The sequence below is a fragment of the Chinchilla lanigera genome, unplaced genomic scaffold (genome assembly GCF_000276665.1).
Source record: "Chinchilla lanigera isolate Chin_1 unplaced genomic scaffold, ChiLan1.0 scaffold00069, whole genome shotgun sequence".
Classification (NCBI taxonomy): domain Eukaryota; kingdom Metazoa; phylum Chordata; class Mammalia; order Rodentia; family Chinchillidae; genus Chinchilla; species Chinchilla lanigera.
This window is the reverse complement of record NW_004955470.1, coordinates 3,586,953-3,602,155: the sequence shown is the minus strand read 5'-3', so window position 1 is coordinate 3,602,155 and position 15,203 is coordinate 3,586,953. Positions and strand designations below refer to the sequence as shown.

The 15,203-nt window shown below is 50.4% G+C and overlaps 1 protein-coding gene across 3 annotated transcripts in view; it reads right to left on the bottom strand.

The window, feature by feature from the left end:
- Positions 1-15,203, bottom strand: part of Kcnip3 (Kv channel interacting protein 3, calsenilin) — a 67,855-nt gene that overhangs the window by 11,133 nt on the left and 41,519 nt on the right. The window lies entirely within an intron of this gene.

The following is a 15,203-nucleotide window of genomic DNA, read 5'->3' as shown; positions in this document are numbered from 1 at the left end:
AGCTCGGGCATCAAAAATTTAAAAGGGCAGGAAGCGTTTCTCAGTTGGAGACTATCAACTACAGCAGTGATTGCTAAATGCATAAATACATAAATAAATGTATGTTTCCTTTGATTAAGAGGTAAACTTTTCAGACGAGATGGAAAAAACTCCCCATACCAGTTATATGCTATTTATAAATAGGATACCCTTTATATAAAGACATACACTGATTTTAGAGTAAGAGAGTAGGGAAAGGATAAGAAAGTAGGAAATTTTCTTTCTTTCTTTCTTTCTTTCTTTCTTTCTTTCTTTCTTTCTTTCTTTCTTTCCTTCTTTCTTTCTTCTTTCCTTCTTTCTTTCTTTCTTTCTTTCTTTCTTTCTTTCTTTCTTTCTTTCTTTTCTTTTCTTTTCTTTTCTTTTTTTGAGACAGTGTCTTGCTATGCAGTATACAGGCTGGGCTTGAACTCACTATGTAGCCCAGGCTGGCCTCAAACTTGTGGTGATCCTCCTGCCTCAGCCTCCCAAGTTCTGGGATTATAGGCCTGTACCACCATCCCTGGCTTGGAAATTTCATAATGACACAAAGATTGCTTCATCCAGAAGACCAACTAATCTGAAATACATAGTAACCTATCTGAAATACCTAGTAACAGAGCACTAAAACACCTGAAGCAGAATTCAGAACAAAAGGGATAAACAGATAAACCACAATTGTACTTGAAAATTTTTAGTAAATGACACAAGATATAAAGATTTAGAAACCACTATCAACCAATTTGACCTAATTAATATTTATAGAATACTACATAACAACTACAGAATGCACTTTCTTTTTTCAAGAAGACATTCTGTAGTTACCAAGACAAACTGGCACAAAAGACAGACCCTGACCACAATAGTCATGTGTTAAAGGTAAAAACAACACAATGTTTAGAAATCTCAAACATTGGGAGATTAAACAATACACTTTTAATTAATCCATAGATTAGAGAAGAAAATTTGCAAGGTATATTTTGAATTGTATGATGAAGAAAACATAGCCTATCAAAATTTGGGGGGGGGGTGCAGGTAGAACTGTGCATAGAGGGAACTCAGTTAGAAGTCCTATATCAGAAAAGAAGACAGGTGTAAAACCAAGGACAATTCAGTGTAGAAAAACAAAACAAAACAAAAGCTTTGTGATTTAAGCTTTTTCAGACTCTAGATAAAGCAGAGCAAATTAAAATCAAAGTAAGTAAAAGTGCCAGAGGTGGTAGTACATGCTTGTACTCTTATTATTTTGGGAGGCTGAGGCAGGAGAATCACAAGTTCAACCTCAGCTTGGGGAACTTAGCAAGACACTCTATCAATTTTTTTTTTTTTTTTAAATTTCAAAGGGCTGGTGATATCATTTAACGTGAAGGTCTTAGATTCAATCCTCAGTACAGACAAAAAGTATATAGAAGAAAGGTCATAAAAATAGTAGAAATCATTGAAAGACAAACTTAGAGGAAATTCAATGAAGCCATTAAAAAAACTCAGTAGGCAAGTCATAGACTGGGAAAATTTATCTTCAGTAAACAAATCTGACAAAGGAGTTGTTTCCAGAATACATAATGAACATCTACAAACCAACAATGATAAGACTAATGCCTCCATTTTTTAAATAGGTAAAAGACTAGGACCAAAGAAGCTATATGAATGGTCAAAATACACAAGAAAAAGTGCTTGACAACATCAATCCAAGAAAGGCAAATTATTGAATGCAAAATGCAAAATATCCAATCACTTCTCATTTCAAAAAGACCAACAGCACCAAATGTGGATGAGGATGTGGAGAATCTAGAACACTCATACATTGTTCATGGATGTATAAGATGGTATAACCACTCTGGAGAACTGCTTGGCAGACTCTCATAAAGTTAAAACATACATCTACCTTAGGACCTTATGTACAGTTACTTGCCCCACAAATAAACTACTTAGGTATACATCTAGCAAAAGAGACATATAATCTGTATCCTACAAAAGATGAAAGAAATCACAGAAGATTTAAATGAAGAGACATACTATGTTCATGGATTGGAAGACTTGATGTCATAAAGGTGTTATCTTTATGACATCATTTTATTACTTTATTGATCATTTTATCTCCAAAATGATCGATAGATTTAATACAATTCCTACCAAAAAATCTCAGAAAAAAATTTTATGCACATAAACAGAATTTTCTAAAATTTACATAGACAGGAACTGAAGAGCTGAAATAATTTTGCAAAGGAATAAAGATACTGCTAAAAAAAAAAAAAAAAGCAAACACAGACCATGAGAAAACTGCAAATCACGTATCTGACAAAGGACATCCAGAAGACAGAAGACATGCAGAACTTTGAAAGCTTGGCAGTCAGAAAACAAAGAACTCAATAAATGGGTAAAAGACTTGATCTTAGGGTGGGCCCCAAGGGTCCTGTAAACCTACTTGGGATTCTTATTCTGAGTGGTGTGGATGCAACAGTCGTTTCCAAAGAGCTATAAACACTCAGAACTGTTAGCACCAAAGAGCTCCAGAGACCAGCAGCCAATAAAGACCAGCAGCAGAGACCAACACCCAGCAGAGTCGATCTACAGTGTCTAGCGCAAGCCGGCATCAGGTGGTGAAGGCTGGCTATGGCACTGACCAGCAGCTGGCTGTGCCAACTGCTGGCACCCAGAGTCACCTGGTGTTATCTGATGGCATCAGGACTGCTAGCAGAGCTGCACTTCCAAGCAAAAGAACCCTTGGTTGGCCGGCAACATAAACATACTGTATATACACTTCATGTAAGACCCAGAAATTCTGCTCTTGGCTATTTGCCCAAGTAAAATAAAACTTTGTATACTTTGTGTGATGGAATGTTCAATGAATCTTTAAAATTAAAAACATTATTATAGTAAAAGACACATTGCCATGAATGTGTCAAAACCCTCCCCCTTGCTTTGAACACACTTATCTCATCCTTTCAAATCGGTTTCCAGAACTTTCTAAAGCAGTTCTGGATGTCCTCTTTCCTAAGTCTTTTTGGTTGTGCTGCCACGGATGAATTCATGTCCTGAATCAATACAACATGTTTACCTTTCATGTTTTTTTTTGATACAGGGTCTTACCGTGCAGTTCAGTCTGATCTTAAACTCACTACATAGCCCAGGCTGGACTGAAACTCGCAGCAATCCTCCTGTCTCAGCCTCCTGAATTCTGGAATTACAGATGTGCACCACCACACCTGGCTTCATGCTCATTTTGATTTTGAGAAGAGCCAGAAGTTTCGTGGTGTCAGATCTGGTGAATAAGGTGGGTGAGGACACACTGTCATGTTTTACCAGCCTGCCTTTCTGTTGGATGTCACTCAGCAGCAGCATTGAAAGCAGTTTTGATCACACCTTGTAAAGACCCTCAGGAAAGAGCACTTCCAGACCTGCTTCAGGAAGCAGCATGCATGATGGGTCAGTACGTTTGAAATGAGGAAGTATTCTGAGGGGGATACATGGCAATGTGTCTTTTATGATAATAAATTTTTAAATTTAAACACTCACTGTACATTTCTACTACACAGTCTATTCTCATAATGACATTTAGACAAATGTAACAGCAACTTTATTCATAATTGCCCCAGACTGGAAATAATCCAAACACTGTGCAGCCGGTGAGTGGATACACCATAGTGCATCCCTGCAAAGGATGCCACTCAGCAATAAAAGGGACACATTACTGAAATCTGCAATAACAATAATGAATCTCAAACGCAGTCATTAAGTGAATGAGTCCAGACTCGGGAGTCTAAATAACATATGAATCCATTTACATGAGGTTCTGGAGACGAAAACACCACAGCAAACTAGGGGGAGAAGAGGTTGGTGGCTGCCAGGAGCTGGGGCGAGGGACGGAAAGACAAGGAAAGGGGTGATGCTGGGGGTGTTTTCTGGGGTGGGGTTGCTCTTGATCTTGATTATTGCAGTGGTTCCACGACGATGCATTTGTCAAAACTCATGCAATGGAACCCCCAAAAGGTGAATTTTACATGAAAACTGGAATCGTTATCTATGGGGAAAGGGAGACAATGAGGAATAAAAAGGAAAAAATAAACCAAGAGATATTTCAAGTGGGTCCAGGGTGTTAATACCCTATGAACTAAAGGATATGGCCATTTATTTATTTATTTATTTATTTGTTTTTCTCTGGTGCCGGGAACCGAACTCACGACGTTGCACATGCCAGGCAGGCGCTTTTGCCGCTGAGCTAAATTCCCAGCCCCGGATATGGCCATTTAATCCTCTGCTGTATTTCTTCCATTACAAAACGACTTCCTTGACCTGACTTCCCCTTCAGCCTGTCCCTCATCCGTATCTCCCCATCCTCACTTCCTCTCGAGACTCTCCCCTGGCCTCACCCCACTCCACGCAAACCACTCCCCAGAGGGTCCTCGGTGACCTGCGTGCTGCTAAGCTTGGGGATGGTACAGTGATCTCTGACTACCACATCTCACGTAAGCAGCCTGTAAGGAGGACAATCACCCAGCCATCTCACTTCTTAAGGTAGAAGCAGTCAAAGGTTGGCTGACTGAACCCAAATGTATTTTTTTAAAGTACACGATGATCAAAAAGTCTTTACCTGGAAGACTATAAGAACGGGAAACCGTATGAAAGTGTTGATACACAAAAGCAATTGATGAGCATTTGCATCTGCTTACAATAAAATAGAAAAACAAGAACTCTCAGTGAACTAGGGGTTAAAGGGAAACTCCTTAGCTTGATTTAGTTTATACTGCAAATCATATATTTATAAAATTTACAGAAAAAGATTTAGCGGCAAAAGCTCTGATACGTTCTCTTTAAGATCTGAGATTAGACAAGATTGGCTACAGCCACCACTAATCAAGGCCCTGCCGGTGCTATAAAGAAATTTAGAAAATGAAATAATGTTAGGAATTGGGAAGCAAGCTGGCCACAGTGACACATGTCTGTAATCCCAGCACTGGGGGAAGCTGAGGCAGGAGGATTGCAAGTGCTAGTCCAACTCAGGCAACTTAGTGAGAACCTGCCTCATAATTAGATAAAAAAGTAAATAAATACATAAATAAATACAAAAAGGGGTGTGGCCATAGCTCAGGTAGAACACACTTGAGTTCAAACTCTAAAACCTGCTCCCCCCCACATAAAGAAGTGCATATGCAAAAGAATTGGGAAAGGATAAAATAAACATTAATTTAGATGATATGGGCCCCACAGGGACCAAACTAATCGAGACATGAAAGTTCAGGAAGGTTCTCAGATACCAGATTAATTTATGAAAAATCAATAGCAAATCTCTAGACTTCTGGAAATTACAATAAAAAATAACAGGATAACACATACCAGCAATAAAAGTAAAATGTATCTAAGTATTAGAACATAAATCTAGATTCCTTCCTTTCAGCACAGAGCAAAGCTGGGTCCAGGTGAATTTGAGCTCCAGTGGGAAAGGTGCACACGAGTTAAAATAAAATGCAAAGGGTCTCTTGTTAGCCTAGAGGTATAGCAAGACTTCTTTTTCTTTTTTGCGGTTTGGGGAATGAACCCTAGGGCCTTTGCACTGAGCTGTATCCCCAGCCCTTTCTCAGTTTTTATTTTGGGACCAGGTCTCACTAAAGTGCTAAATTGCCCAAGTTGGGTTTAAATTTCTGACCCTCCTGCCTCAGCCTCCCAGAATGCTGGAATTACAGGCTTGCACCACCATACCTGCCTAGATTTCTGTGAAGGAAAACCCTGATAAATTCAGTTACATCAAAAATGAAGGATTTCTATTCAACAAAAGGAGGAGCTGGACTGAGAAGAGTGCGACAATGTCCAGAACCAACGCCAGAGCCGGAATCCAAAAATGAATCCGTGAAGGAGGGCTCCATGTCAACAGTTAACCGGAAAAGGCAAATTACATTCAGAGTGGAACATCTCCTAAACTGGCAAGAAATAATAACAATGAACAAAGCAGTCTGACAATGCCAAGTTCAGTGGTAATTCTTAAATGTTCCTACAGATGTGCAAACCTTATTTTCATTTTTCATACTCATGTTGCATAAGTTGTATAAAACTAACACTCACTTTGTATAAAATTAACACAGGTCTAGGAACCAGGACTCTTCTCCTAGGTAAATATGCTAAACTCAAGTGTCTAGGAGATACATACAAAAACAGTCATTAGCTGGGTGTGGTGGTGCATGCCTGTAATTCCAGCACTCGGGAGGCTGAGGCAGGAAGTTCGAGACCAGCCAGGGCTACAGAGTGAGCTCAAGGTCAGCCTGAACTGCATAGCGAGACCCTGTCTCAAAAAGACAAAAAACAAAAACAAAAAACCCCCAATCATTGGAGAACTCTTTATAATCACCATAGTCTGAATCAACTAAAGGTCCATTGACAAGAGAGAAGGTAAATATATTGCAGAATATGTACCCAGTGAAATATTATATAGCAGTGAACAATGGATTAACTGTAATAACACACCTCAAAATGAATAGGTCTCAGAAACATACTGTTGAATGAAAATCTAGACCTAGGAAACAAGCATGATTCCACTTTTTAAAATAAAGGTCAAAGCCAAGAATAATGCAACAGTAGATTTGTAGGAACACAGAAGAGATAAAATCATAATAAAAGTCAAGGAATGACAAATATAAAATCTTGCCATGGTGACCCCTGCAGGGTGGGATAGGGAGGGAAAGGTTCTTTGCAAGTCACATGTTACATGTAGATGGTATGTTTGTGTTTAGGAGAAGTTGACTGAAATGTGTAAAATTTCATTTTGGGATGGGGAGCAATCACCCTATATCAGTGGCTCAGAAAACAAGCAAAGGACAGAAATTCCCAGAGAAACGATCAATGGGGCCATTGGGAGCTCTACATTTGAGTGTCCCCTGAAGGTCTCTACATAAGGCTTGGTCCCAAGATGGAGTTGAAAGGTGCTATGGACTTTCAGAGGTGGCACCTTGTGAGGGCTCCCTGGGTAACTGGGCTGTGTCATCCAAGGGGACAGTGGGACCCTGCCTGCCTGGCTGTCTCTGCTTCCCGGCTTGAGATGCGACTGCCTGCAATGACACATCTCACCATGACGTTTGTGCCACCCTCATGGAGGCCCAGATCCGTGGGGCACATGACCCTGGTCTTGAACCTCTGCAAACTGTGAGCCAAAGTAAATCTCTCTGCTTCCTTTGTACTGGTGTTGAGTATTTTGTTATCGTGATGCAGAGACAGTTAACACAGTAATTAAGGTGAAGTGAGGTCACCTGGACGGGGCCGTAATCCTATAGGACCAGTGGCCTTAGAGAGAGGGGAGAAGGGAAGTGGAGCAAGAAGACAGCCACTCGAGAGCCAAGCAGAGTCCTCGACCAGATCCCACTCTGCCAGCACCCTGAGCAAGCTAAGACGGGTGACTGTGGGCCTCTCCCTGTCTTCAGGGACATCAGCAGGACCCAGCCTGCCCCAAGCCACATCCAGCCCCAGGCACCTGCTGGCTTGATGACCACGGCTCTGGGCAGAGCCCACAGGCTGACCTGGCCCTGCCACTCCCTGCGGCTTACATCTGTGGGCACGGAGAGGCGGCAGAGCCAGAGAGAGGTGATATTTCAAGATGCAGCCCGTGACAGCAGAGGGGTAAAGGTGAGCCAAGTGTAGGTGGGTACGGAAGCCACTGAAGAGACCAAACTGGGGAAAGGTTTTCTGATCGCCATTCCAGAACGGCCACCATGACAGCAGGCACCACAGTGAAGCAACGAGGAGAACGGGACGAAGGGGACCTGCAGGAGACGCCACAGACCCCAGCCACTGAGGACCAGGAGGGGAAGGTAGCGCTGCCTGCAGGAACTCCGTTTGTCATCTACTGTTCCTCGGGACCCGGCGCTGTACATTTCAGTGCCAACTTATAGAGACTGCCCTGAGCACATCCATGACATCTTCATGCCCCCTCCGTCTCTGCTACAGGTCCCTGGCTTCGCCCTCCTGCCCCTGCTCCAGGACTGGTGATCCTGGGACACCCCCATCCCCGTCAAGGCACCCGTTGACTTGGGCAGCGATGGTGTTAATCTCCAACAAGCACTTTGCAGAAGCACACACTGCCCTTGACATTTCAAAGTTCAGTGTCCCAAACCTGTACAGGACGCCAGCAGATTACAGCCAGGCTTTCTTCCCAGCAAACACAAGTCCTGCTCCAGTCCCTGTCCTGGACTCCTCGTTGCCCCCACTGTGCATCACCCATCCTTCATTCAGTGAGCGGGGCATGGGGCTCTCTGGGACCCACTCAATGGTGGGCCCAGCCGGGCCTCTCCGGGCCACTACTGACACTTCAGGACAGCTGTCCTGCAGGCCACCCGTGGAGGAGAGAGCGAAAATGACAGCAAGGCTCCCTCAAAACCTCCGCTTGAGCCCATCGCCTGCTAGCCATCACCCGTCCTTCTTGCCCTGGTGTCAGAGCTCTGCCCGCTCTTCCTGACCCTGGTGTCCTTGAGGACACACTGCTCACCGTTCCCCTAACCCTCGCCACACAGCTGCTGGCACCACAGCCTCCAGGACACTGTGTGCTACTGTGCCTGGCCAGGTGCACACATAGACGCCCGGGGCAGGTGGAGCTGGCCGTGCCAACCCACAGGCTAGCTGCCGCTCGTGGCCCAGCGAGGCAGGGGCACCAGATTGTGACTGGATGTGCCACTACGAGATCACCACGGGAAAATCAGGGACTTCTTACGCCAAAGCTGCCGTTCAATGCCCAGTGTAACTTAATTTCCGGTGGGAGCCTCACCATCCTTGCAGTCTTGGGAGGGCCCTCGGAAGGCCACAGTGTGCCCCTGTGATAGTAACATAGTGTCACACCCCTCCTAAGTGGGGAGGAAGGCTGCAGGTGGCTTTACAGAACCCAAATCAGGCCCTGGGGACCAGAAAGCAGCCCTCACAGTGAGGGGCCCAGCCTCAGGGACCCAAGCTTGGCACCCACGGGGGCCTCCAGGTGACGGGTCACGAGGGCTCAGGGGCAGAAGCAGCAGGTGTGAAATGGGGCTTCCCGCATGCCAGGCTGGCGGGTCTCAGTCCTCACTTGGACTCCACTGGTCAGGTGACTCCTAGACCCTGGAGTCTCACAGCGGGGTCCCAGGGCTCCTGGGAGTGAGGGGAGGCTGTGGGGCCGGACGCCCCATTGAGCAGAGCAGGACCTGTACATGAGACCTCCGTGTTCATCGGCTCCCTGGCATCGGGCAAAATGCCGGTGATCAGCAAGCTCCCAGGGGGAGCTCACTTGGGCTCCGAGTTCAGAGCTCTGAGGCTATGATCTTGGGGCCCTCAGGGGCTCGGTACTTCATGGTGGAGGCCAGTTCACCTCAAAGTGGCCGGGAAGTCAAAAGAGAGGGAGAAAGACGTCAGGGTCCCAGTACCCACTTCCAGGGCAGCGCCCCAAAGACCTAACTTCCTCTCTCAAGGCCCTGCCTCAAGGTTGCACCTCCCAATTGTGCCCCAGGCTGGGGACTGAGCCATCAGCACGGGGCTTGGGGGACATTCCAGATGAAACACCACCAGTTTCCTCTGAGAATCGGCAGCTAACCTGGCTGCAAGCCACTGCCTGTGTTAAAATGTGCGGGGGACACTGGAATCACTACCCGAGCTCCAGGACTAGCCCAGCACCAGGCTGCAGGAGCCCCAGGGAACTTAGTTTACAAATGATGGCGGATCCCGCTGTGGAGAAGGGCACCCAGGACACTCAGAACATCACACTGGAGTCTTAGTCCACGTCCTGTCGCTATAACAAAGTGCGTGTGCCTGGGTCCTTTACAAAGACAAGAGGTTTACTGGGCTCACGGTTCCACTGCCCAATGCCGGTGTAGGGTCCCCCAGATGCAGTACAACATGATGGAGACGCAGAAAGAGACTGGCTGCATGTGGAAGTGATCACATGGTGAGACAGGAGGCCAGAGGGATCCAGTAGCAGGTCTGCTCTTTTGATGGCAGCCCACTCTTGTGGGAACTAACGGGTCCCCAAAGAAGCGCATTAACCCCTTCCAAGTGCAGCACCCCCACCATCTAGCCATCTCCCCCTACGCCCCATCTTCAAGGTCCTACCACCTCCACTGTGGGCCAGGCCTACACATTCCCATCCTGGGCACTGCCAGCTCCTGCCACACCTTGCCCATCTGTTATGGTTGCCCACCTGTTCACCTCACAGCCTGGACTCCCAGCCCCACCCTAGCTGCAGTGACCCTGCCCTCACAGCGCACCTTCCCTGTGGGCAAGGTTCCCAACTACCTGTGGTCTTCCTGGCTTCACCCTGCCTGGCATATCCACGCCTGCCTGATGGGCCCCAAAAAGTATGCACTGATGGTGACATGTGGTTTACATTTTCCTCCATGCTACCACTCAGATGTGGCTTGAATGTGTCCCCCAAGGCTGCATGTGTTGAAATTTAGTTCCCATTTTGGGATGTTAAGAGGGTGGGAACTTATGCCACCTACAGTGTTCACAGGTGAGGCCTCTGATTCGGGTTAGACACCATCATCAGTGTGAAGCCTCCAGGTCTGAACCGTAGCAGCTTTAAAAGAAGAAAGGTGGATGCAGTGGTGCCTGCCTGCAATCCCCGCACCTCCGGGACCAAAACAAACCTCCTTTAACTCACTCTCTCTATGGCACTGTGTCACTAGCAACAGCGAACTGACTAATGCACTCAACCCTTGCCACTTGCCAGGCTTAAATGTGTGCTAGGACACACCCCCTGCCCCAGAAAGAATCTGGCCCTTCCCCGCCGGGAGGCATGGCCCCTAACACTCCAACCCCTGTGAGCCACGGTGGGACCCGGGGCCCGGGGCCAGAGTGCCAGGGTTAGGAGCAGATGCCTTGGAATCCAACAATTAGAGACTTGACAGGCTGCAGAGACGGGGCCTCCAGTAGGATGCCCATGCAGGGCAGCCGTCCCTCCCGGACAGGTCTTGCTAGAAATTGGAATGACCATGTAAGGCTTGACGCCTGCTGGAGGGTCAGAGCCTCGGGTCCGGCAGCCTCCCAGTGCTGTGTCCCAGAGACATGTCAATGGCCAGGACACTTCTCCAGACCGCGCTGCTCCACCTTTTCCATATTCCACTTGGATTTCTTAAAACAGCAACTGTGCTAAGCACAAGAATGGCTGCCCCAAGACGCCCACATCCCGGTCCCTGGAACCTGTGTATCCGGCCACACGGCAAAAGCATACCAAGATCGCCGGGGGACCGCACTACAGGGAAGGGTGCCGGTGGTCCAGGTGGGTCCAGTGTAATGACAGGGGTCCTTGGAAGTGGCAGAGGCCATCGGACGGGGAACAGATGAGGGCTCAGGCCGGCACTGCAGCATGAGACTGAGGAAGGGGTAACAGCTATGGGAAGGTCTTGAGAGGCCGGCAGAGGTGAGGAGTGGATTCTTCCCGGGCCCTCAAGCCTTCCCAGGCCCTCCTGCTCCTGCCCTTCCCTACCACCCCATGAGATCCTACAGGTTCTGCTCCACAGAAGCGCAGGTCAATCCATCTGCCATGGTTTAGGTACTGCGTTTGTGATCGGAAACGAACACATCCCGGCTCAGCAGCTCCAAGTGGAATCACCGAGCACCCCGCACACTTGCGCCCCGCCCCGTCTTCCTCCCCCACCAGGTGCCCACAGTCTTCCTCTAGCCACTCTCCCTCCCTTTCCTTGGAGACAGGTCTGGAGTCGGCCCCCTTTTGCCCCGCTCTCCTGGACGGCCGCAGATGCCTCTAGTGGGACTTCTCTCTACCACAGGACAAGAATCCTATCCTGTTCAAATTTATCTCCGCTGCTCCACCTGGAACCTTTCAATGGCTCTGGATTCTCTTAGCATAAAAGCCAGTGTCTTAGAGAGGGAGTTATGGCACCCTGCTGTAACTTCAGCCCTCTGGGAAGCTGAGGCAGGAGGATCGAAAGTTTGAGCCCAGTGTGAGCAATTTAACTTAGCGAGACCCTGTTCAAAATATGAATGAATGAATGAAAGGGACTGGAGGTGTAGCTCAGTGTGAACACCTTTTAGGAGGGTCATGCCTGGACAGAGCAGTGGTCACCAAGCTTGGGCACCCAAGTGTGGTGCGTTTGGGTAAGAGTCAGCTGCAGAGGTGGGTGGGACCTGAAGACATGTGGGGGACGCTGACCCTGCTGCACCAGGGAACACACTCTGAGAACCTCTGTCCGGGAAGGGTTCTCAGCCCTGCCTGCTCCAAGGAGTCTCCTGATCCCAGGACCTGCTGGGGACAGCACAGCAGGTATGTCTGAAGCTGGCCAGGCGATCAGAGCGAGCAGGGCCACTGAGAACCAGGGCCCTCCCCACCTGGCTGCCCTCTCACCACGTCCCCTGCTGCAGCTCTGCACTTACTCTGTACCAGCCACTCGTCCCCCTCAACACACACCCACCTCCCGGCCCCCTCAGGGGGCTCTCCATGCCCACATGGCTAGGATGCAGCTGCGGGCTCCTGGGCAAGAGCAGGAGAAGCCGGGGTGTTCCTTCCTCCTCCACAAGACTCCCCTCACCCTGTTTCCCTACATCCTCCCGAGCTCTGCCTGGTGCCAGGCAGACTCCAGGCGCAGGGCACCACTGTGGGCAGGACAGCCCCTGCGCCCACACGCTTGGCATCTGGCGGACAGACCACAATCTGACAAAGAGACCAAGACGTCCACTGCCTGACATGGCACGGCGGTGGGGACCAGGCTGGGGCACTCAGGTGCTGGGCCCCCACCCCAGCCGTGGCGAGGCTCAGCGAGGAGGCTCAGGGACCAGCTGCGGGCCTTTTGGGAACACAACGCCCCAGCAGAATGGTGTTTCACCTCTCCAGGGAAGACGCCCACCCTGCAAAGCTGCCCTCAGCTCGGGCCTTCGTGGGCCTCCTGCGCCCGTGGCTGACTCTCAATATCAGGGCCATCAGAGAAGAGTCAGCCCTTGGCCCAGTCCCACAAGGTGCAGGTCCCAAAGCCCAGACGGGTCCCCGGGTGGCACTCTGAGGTGTCCCATGGGCACCAGGCTGGTAACTGTGGCCCCTTACAGAGAACCCCGGAGATGCAGAGGGCAAGAGACACGCCCAGCTGCATGTGTCCTGGGGCACCGGGATCAGCTCACACCCATGGTGCTGGGACAGCCGGGACTCTTGCAGCTTCTGACAGTGTGCGGACATTCCACAGAGTATCTAGAACTCCTCCTTGACCTAAGCAGGGGTCAGCTGGCTCCTTGCTGGTTACTAGTGACAACAATGGCTCACAAAGTCTGCATGTTCTTTACCCACCAAGCAGTGCTGGGGGCCACTAAAGCCCCATGGACTGGTTAAAGTCTGCCACAGTCCCACTTTACAGATGGGGTATTATTAGCCCCACTTTACAGATGGTGCCACTGAGGCTCAGCATGGTCAAAAGCTTTCAGAGCCCGTTACTGAGCTGACAGGGTCCCATCTCTGCCCTGGCATCTTGGGCTCTGTCCTCCCCCCACTGCTTCAAGACCCCAGATCTCCACAGGGCGCAAGAGAGCACATATACCAGCATAGAGAAACTCTTCAGAGCCGGAGTGGGGTTTTGGCAGCTAGGACAAACTATCTGCTGTCTTCTACGTGCTACTCACTTTGTAAGGAAACCCCTCTACCCGTAAATGGCAAAGGGAAACTTCAGACTGCTCCAGGCCTGTCAGCCACGGGTTCAGACCGGAGGTTTTGGGAGCTAAGTGCAGCCAGGCGGGCTGTGGTCCTGGTGCCTGGTCCTTGGTGGCCCCAGGAGGGCCTGGGAAAAGGAAGTGCATTGGAGAAGCCACGGCCTCCCTGGGGACCCCTACCTCCACGCCCACCTCCGGCTCCAGGAGGGTGAAAGATGGGAAGGGACAGGGGACACACAGCCTGCGAGAGGCAGTGTCCGTGGGGGCCCAGCCGGGGAACGCGTCCCTCCCCATCCCTGACCCAGTCCCATGTGCCTGTCTAGGGCTTCCCACTGCTCACTGTTGCAGAGTCGCCCCCAGGTGCAGCTCTGACAACTTTCCTCACCAGCTAAACCCTGAAGCTCACAGAGGCAGCTAGGGAGCCACTCTGACGCATCCCTTCTCCCTGGGCCTCATGGACTCCCTCAGAAAAGGGGTGTGACAGCCTGATGGCTTCTCAGGGGCCTGTTGCCACGGACTTCAGGAAGGGAGCCAGCCACAGGCTCTGGAGCAGAACAAGGGAGGGCTGTGCTTCCTAGCCCTATGCCCCTCCCGACGCTGGCAGGAGATGGGCTCATCCTCGTGCCCAGGGGGCTGCTGGGCACCTCGGAGGCAGGGTCAGTCACCTTCCCCTGGCCCTCTGGGTTCCAGTCCCAGGAGCTGGAGCGTGGCAAGGTCAGCAGGGTGCTGAGGCAGGCAAGGTTCCCGCCTCCCCTGCAGGGCCGGGAGCGCCTTTCCCACCACGCAGAGGTGCAGGGCTGCACCTGCATCTTGGGGACAGGGAGGAGGAGGGGCAGTTGCATGCCTGGTGTCATCGTCCCCGGAGAACCAGGACCGCAGGGCCTCCTCCGAGCATGGGGCCTACCAATGGGCTGGGAAGCAGCTCAGGGGCTCCTTCAGAGGTCCCGGCAGGCCTTCAGAGTCTGGTTTAAGAGTAGGTTTGTCTCCTCGGTTAATATTTCATTGGGGCGGATATGTGGCTCCTGCAGATTTATCTACTGATCCCATAGGCCTGAGGAGATGCAACTGGACACCCGATCACGCAACAGAGCTCTCTAGTCTCTTGCGGCTGCCCTGCGCCTCGAACTGAGTGAGGGTCCTCCTGTCGGCTTCACCCTGCGCCACCTCCTGCCACAGGGCCGGGAGGCCGGGACCTGCAGGCTAGGACAGCCAGGGAGGGATGCGGGCTCACGGTGTGCCCGCGGGGGACCCGCGGGGGACGGCTCCTCAGAGCTGAGCCCTCTCTGCCTCCTTAGTCCCAGGCCCAGGTCCCCCCGCCGCCGAGAAGGGGCCGAAATGCTCAGCTTGCCCCCAGCCGTTCCTCGCGGGGTCCCCCAGGGCGCGGGCTCAGCTCCCTCCACAGAGACCGCGGGCCCCGCGCAGGGCAGCCGAGGGTCGGTGGCCGCACGTTACCTTCCATGGACATGGGCTCCAGGATGCCGAACTGCTTGAGGACGGCGATGAACAGCAGCACCACCACGGCCATGGCGCACAGCTCCATGCCCTGGATGCCCATGGCGCCCGGGGATGCTGGGGCCGGGGCGCACCCCTCTCCTGTGCGC